Genomic DNA, 7,651 nt, shown 5'->3' with positions numbered 1-7,651 from the left:
TATGGTTCAAGATAGACAACTCAAACTACTTCCAATCAATTTAGAAGCATGGTTCCACATCCAGGTCTCAGTATCGTATTAATTTTCCCATAGACTTCTATAGTGAAGTGCATATTTTTAGGATTTTTAAAAAAATATGTAAATTGATTCAATAAAACTTTCACTTATGTAGCATTTCTAAGGACATGTGAAAAAATAATTTCCCGCAAAGAAAATAGGGTGAGTCCACGAAGATCCGACAGAAAAGTAGCCTTGAACTATAAATAGCCATTTTCCCTACTTTCACTTTCGTTTTGCACTCACCAAACCAACCTTTTCAATGGAACATTTTTATGTTATTATTTTAGATTTTCTTTTAAAAAAGTTCTTCATCTTACAGTGTGGTGTTTGCTCTATTTCATAAGTCATTGTTCATATCTTTTGACAAAACATTAGTTTGTAGAGAGGCAAAAAGAAAATGCACTATATTTTTATAGCATCCATATTTTAATGTACACCCGCTCAGGGATATGCAATACGATACTGGTACCTCCAATGATATGCCACAATGCATACTTCCGGCGATTTTCAGAAATCGGTGAAAATACACCGATACGCGACATTTTCAAAGATTGTATTTTTTTTTGTCGTATGGACTCCAGGATGCCATATTTTCATTCGAATAACTAATATAATTTTTTATTATTATTATTCTTTTTTCCCGCCAGACATTTTGCCAAAGTTATTGCTCAACGTATCACGACAAGATTTTGACAATCTTTTGCAATCTGACAGAAGACTTTGGAATTCACCCTATGAGACGTGATCATATGTCGGTCCAGATTTATCTGCCCTGTAGCGGAAAAACTAATTTTGGAAAAATTTCTTAAACCGTTTTAGATACACACAAACCGAAAGCTCCATATATTTCAGAAACCGAGGGCAATACTAATTGACAAAGTTTCGAAAAGATTTGAGGTTATCCTGGTTACGCGATTTCGCGACCTAAAATGAAATTGTTCGGTTAGTCACTAAACTTTTAAACCGTTATTCGTATGGACCTTCACTGTTGATCTTAAATGATTTGCAGTATGTTATGCAATTCATGGTTCTTTGTCAAACTTTGATAAGATATTTTACCTCATTTGTATGGTCATTTCTGAATCTTTATTAGGCACTTTCTTGCTATAGAATTTTGTATATGTCTTTATAATATGAGTTATTACTACTGGTAAGACAGTAGTTACAGTCGAAATATGTATCTATATAGGAAAACTCTCCATCGACAGTTGGAACTATATTCGTATATACAACGAATTCCTTTAGTGGTGTCTTTGTCCGTTTTGGTTATTGAATATCACCTCTCTCTTTAAAAATTGGTGCACACGTTGAAAACAACAGTTCTTACCGTACTTAGTGCATTTGTTTTATAAAACTAATTTAAAAAAAAGAATATAGTCAAAGATTTTTCTAAAGTAATCCAACAATCATGATTTATGTAATGAAAATGTGATAATGGAGTATGATTGCCTCGTGCTCAAGGGTAATTTCTTAGCTGCTTTTAATCAGAAACCTTCACTACTTTTATTCAAAGTTTCAAATGAATCCATGAATGCATATTTATTGCATTACAAATATTCATTTTGTTTGAAACAGCTTAAGTAATCATAATAACGTATGCGGTCAAAGCGTTGTAACTCCAAATTTTAAGTGGAAAAATGAATCGCGGAAATAAAGAATTATGAAGTTTAAATTTCCTTATATGTTCTTACCTTTCAAACTGGTGACTATCGTTTTCTACGGCAAGGATCATTTAATTAGAAATTAATGTTTTTGTTGCGACCTCCAGTATTACTTTTTTGTTACCTCTCCCCTTCGTCGATGTATTCAAAAAGTTGTAATATGTATTCACCATTTGCGTACCGTTTCGGTAAAGAAGAACAAATTAAAATATTTTATTTTGAAAATATTAGTGAAGTAATAATTCTGCAAAAGATTATAATGAATTTTGAGCATTTCTAATATTCTCACACTTATCCTTTAAAAATAAAAACAATAACAAAATCAAGTACCATACTTGAGTAACGATGAACCATGGTGCAATATTATAAAATAGACGCAGTAAGACTTGACATCTCTTAAACAGAGATACGATATATCTTCTTATTATAAAGTAATAGATTTTTTCCTATTCAAATCAATAGAAAACAAAGCATGCAATATATCCCGGTATTTGCACGCAAACTTTCATTCGTATCCGGAAAAATTCGGAGACGTTCCGAATACGTTTTTCAATTTATTGCACTGTTGTCGTCTGCTTAAAGAAATGTCTGAGCGGGATATTGACAGGTTGTTACAAAATGCGGAATTTGAAGAAATACCACAAGAGGAGGCAAATAATGCTGTATTAAATGTTTACAGACAAGGAGCCAAAGACTTTATAGGCAAGCAGAAAAAGAAATCTGTATGTGCAGGTCAGCGTCAGCGCATGACGAACTTTGAATCGTTACCACCACCCGTAAAAAAGTTCAAGCGAATACTTCCACTGGATTTATTACAGTTCCCAGGAATAAAACTCACTTAAAATGTGTTTTGAACTGTTCAACATATTTCCGTGTTTGGTGACAGTTATTGTGATTCCATATTTCTTTCAAATAATACAAACAAAAAATGCATTCCTTTCAATTTTACTACAATTTATCAAACATTCATAAATTCATATTGCACTAGTTCATATATTTATTATGCATCATATTTGAACTAGTGCAATAAAACACATATAACGTGTAAAATTCGTTATATCCAACAAATGAGTATAATGTTAACTGAAATATTTATTACATTATAATAAAAGGGTTATTGCATGAATACTGGTGAATATTGTCCTTCGCAAAATATTATATTGCACTCGTAAGCTCGTGCAATATAATATTCTGCTCGAGGATATATTCACCAGTATTCATGCAATAACCCTATATTATAAGACAATAATTAAATAATGTTAATACATGCGTGAATGTTAGTTTCTGAAAACTGTCTTTAAAAGTATTTTAAAAAGTGGCCTTAGACATATCATCGGCACCTAAATCGGGGATGTCCAGCTTTTAATCAGTAAAAACCACTATTTACGATCTTTAAATGCAAAACAACCCCATGTATGGCCTAACATTTAAACAATAGCATAGCGAACAGTTAATGTACAGTAATTTTGTAAAGTCACTTTGTTCCGACATTGTTGTTCCAACTTACACAATGGAGGCACATTATTCACACTTATACACAATACTCAAACTTTTGTAGAGACTTAAAAGTACGAATTTAGAATGTTTGTTGTTTGGTATTGACTCTCATTGGCAATCAAAACACATCTTCTATTTTTATATGTTTCCATTCGAAATACTGCATAAATATTACCTTAACGAAAGTTCCGTAGTTCCCGTATCTATTGAATGGATTTTTTTGGAACATTGTAATGACAATCTTTAACCTTTTATCCATTTGTTGATTATTGACACATTTGATCTTACTTGATTTATCTACAACTGCACAAAAATGACATATTTATCCTTTCTTGTTATGTTTCAGCTTATTTTATATTTCTTTTATAAGACAACTTAAGACATGTATACATTTGAATTGTTAAGTACGTCTACGTCTAAGAATCGGGCAAAATGTATATAAGGCGTGGCACATGAAGGTAAAAAAAACGCAGTTATTTTATTGCATTAACCAATTAGTTATACCTGATAACCACTAGAAATAACCATCAGAGTGTTTGTAAAGTTTGCCTTTTTAATGCATTGATATGTCAAATTTAGTTGAAATGCACTTCGAAAAAGGGCGGGAATATTTCCCCCAGTCTTTCACTGTACAAGCAGTCAAAAATATCTACGTCACAGATGCTTCAGAATAAACTTAGACTTAAAACTTTTTGGTTGTTTTCTAGATGTACAGAATATATTTCAGGCAAAAAATGACTAAATTGGGGAAAGTGATGTGCCACCCATTGCCTGATTCTTACACAGAATGGTAATTAAAACCACTCTTTCTCCATAATATTCGGCAACAAAAAAAAAAAAAACAAAAAAAAACTTAAAAATTTCATGTGAGAATGACATATCGTAAAATGCTTTTCTTAGCACATCTTTATTGCAAAATAAACTGTTAAGTGACATGTTTTTTTTTAAGCTGCTGCTCATAGTCTCAATTTATTATCTTTGTTCCATTCTCAAGAACAACATGAGTACAGATTCTAATTTGTTGATGTTGTAATAAAAGGATAATTAATTGGAAAATGCGAATAGTCAAAATATAATCATTGATGTCGAAGAACGCCTAAGTTAAACGAGTGTGTGGAATATGTTCCGTGCACGAGTAAAATTTCAGTGGGTTCTTAGTACGAGTGACGATACAAAAACATACAATAAAAATAATACCTGATAGAAAATTACAGACTGCCGCCACGGTCAAAGTCCACCGCCGATCATTATTACAGCTGTAAACAATGATGAAGATGGTAGCTACTACACACAGAAGAATTGCAATGACAGCTTCGGCTTTGTATTCAACGAAATTTATATATCGATGTCCATAATAAGTTAATTCTGTAACAAAAACGTTTTTTTTTCGTTTCCATAGATATTTAATTTTTGTCTTGTTACATATTTCAAGGTCATAACATTAGTGTTTGAATACACAAATTAATCTTTAAAAATAAAAATCATCAGGTAAAAAGACAACACGAACAATATTCTTATTGATGTTGATGCTGTAACTGATGTTGTCCCTGATGTAACAGTAAACGAAAAAAATCCTATCTTCGTTTCGAAGTAATCGTTAAGCTGTACAACCCAAATTTTCAAAATTATCCAGCCCTTTGAAGCTGCCCCGACTACTTGTAATGCCAATGCAGCAATGTTAACTACCGCAACCACATGTAAAATCATTCTGGAAAGTGATGGTATACTCTTCTTAATCGTGTTTTCTTAAATAAATGTATAAATGGGGCAATTTCATCTGTTTATATATTTTATATCCCTGAAGCTTCATCAATTGGAAAAACCCATAATTTTTTAAGAACTTATAAAAGAAACCATATCCGACCAAAAGTTTAATGCTTCGATGATTACGACATCTAACGCTTTGGCATTTAAATATTATAAACATTTCTTTAAAATGATCATTTTTTTAAAGGTACATTTTTCGATTTCGAAATTAGCACTATTAATGCTTTTTATTTGTAAGGGAGTGGGAAGTTATTTTGTGAGTGACGTCAAGTAAACGTAATATGGTATTTGACGCATAATTATTCCATATATTATTTTGTATATCTCTTGAATGATGTTTTTCTTCCAACTTACAAGTGATATTGTCTCCTTACTCATTTTGAAACTATTCTCGTAAAACAGAATTTCAAAATTTGTCTTCATATCAAAGAAGACTCTTTATAGTGACAGCGACGACGTCTTTAACAAGACTTTTGTGCTAATTCAAAAGAATTTTCAAATAAAAAATTAAAAAAACTATGGTTTATTGCATCAATGGAAAAGAAAACTAAGACATACGATTAGCTGGCATTTTTTATTCACGTTATTTTTATTTTGTGTCCTCAATTTGCCTTGTTGTTTCTGTTCGCTTTCCAAGTTTAACATCATATTTTTGTTTATATTGTTTTAATATATATTTCTACGATGCTAGCATAATTGCTTTTAATTATAAAATTACCGAACCGACAAATTCATATCCAGGTATGAATGGAAATGATAAATGACACTTTGCAATAGTGTAATTGACGACCCTCACACCATCTTACCCGGATACATGGACGTTGGTTTTACTGTGTTTACATTAGAAGCATGTTGTTATTTGATTTTCAAGGGATTTTCCCTTGACAATTTTAATTGACATATGTATATACAATATTGAAGTGCAAACATTTTAAAGCAATTAAAATAATCACTTATTTACGGACATAGTTAATGAGATTCTTATACATGCCAGTTATATACCATAAACGGTTTCCATAAATATCAAAATGCTTTTATCACTATGGTAAACTTTTCGTTCAAAACCATATTGTTTTAAAAATTATGATTTTTAATATGATTTTATTTGTTGATATTTTCACAATGAATGGTCATTCTGATGGCTGTTTGCATGGTAATTATTTGTTGGAGCACATTGATCTAGCTATATAAAGACAAAATACTAAATCAATAAAAAAAATAAGTAAAATACCGAGACAAAGAAAGTGGACACAAACAGGTTTTAGTTAATTATGTTCCTGTCCAACCAACTTCAATTTAGAGGTACATAATGTATCTTTATAAAAGAGACAATGAAACACTTATACACCTCTAATAGGGATCTGTGGTTGCAGTAAGTTCTATTCTATCTTCAACCATTTGGCAAAGCTAAAAGAAGGTACGACAGGGTTTTATGATCGTATGAACATTACATTTTTTTTGTTACCCACAGTTGAATAAGGACAAGGGTAACAGTTCAATTCATTTCTTACAATTTAGTGAATCTGAGGAAAAACTTTACGCCATTATCTGCACAATACTTCTGGTGTCATTTCATTGCCAAGCATGCAATTCTCAAAAATATATGCATCACCCAAAATTTTGCACCTGAAATATGGACGTGCTGTCCTATGAGGAATTTATTGCATTTATCAAAATATGACACTATATTACAATATGAGCAAAATTGACCTGTTGTGAAAATAAATAATATAGGAGGGTGCTAAAGGATTATTTACGGCTGAAATATCATCAGAATATCTAAGAATACAAAGGATCATGTTTTGAAAGAGCAATCAATGGAACCAAGTTTATAGCGGTAATAAAACAATGTAAACATGGAAAACAGACATACACAAAAAAGAACATAAAGTAACTAAAATCATACATACAATGTAACAAAAGTAAAGGATTAACTCGGACTCCACTAAACTGGGAGCTTGAACCAAATGCACCGGTAGGGTAAGCGTCGTCTACTTTTCTAGAAACACCTGCCGAGTTGCTCATAAAAACAAGTCCGGGGTAGACGAAAGAGGAAAGGAAAACTATGACACGTTGAACAAATTAGTTTTTATGGCACAGATGGATACACTGTATTGATCCATGAGATCATGATGACGATCGTAAAACTTCTGTAGTGATGACTTCGATCTTGTAGGAACATAAACTTGTTCCAGAAGTTATTTTGTTATAATTCTAGCGCGATACAAAACAAAAAGTCTGCATAGTGTCGGCAAGCTCTGGCATAATGTATGATATGAAAACTCCATACGCAGATGCTAAAGGGATGTTGCCACAGATGAAAGGTAAGTTGACAATTCTGAATGAAAAGTCATCACGTTTGTCGTAAAGTTTGGTCAATAGTTTCCCTTTACCATCGATTTCTAAGTATAGGTCAAGATATGAGGCTGACTTCACAGTGTCTGTAGTATCTTTTATCTCAAGTTCTTTTGGGTAGATGCGATGTATCAAATTCCCGAAATTAGGATTGTTTAAAGATAACACGTCATCTATATAGCGGAAACTGAGATTGAAGGATCTAGCCAAACAATATTCTTTCTTTCTGATCAGATCAGCTATAAAGTCTGCCTCATAAGAGTGAAGGAGTAGGTTGGCTAGTAAAGGAGCACAATTTATTCCCATTGGAA

The sequence above is a fragment of the Perna viridis genome, chromosome 6 (assembly GCF_037379345.1).
Source record: "Perna viridis isolate PV_CMFRI_1.1 ecotype Kerala chromosome 6, ASM3737934v1, whole genome shotgun sequence".
NCBI classification, from domain to species: domain Eukaryota; kingdom Metazoa; phylum Mollusca; class Bivalvia; order Mytilida; family Mytilidae; genus Perna; species Perna viridis.
The sequence above is the reverse complement of the archived record's forward strand: the minus strand, read 5'-3'. Positions refer to the sequence as shown.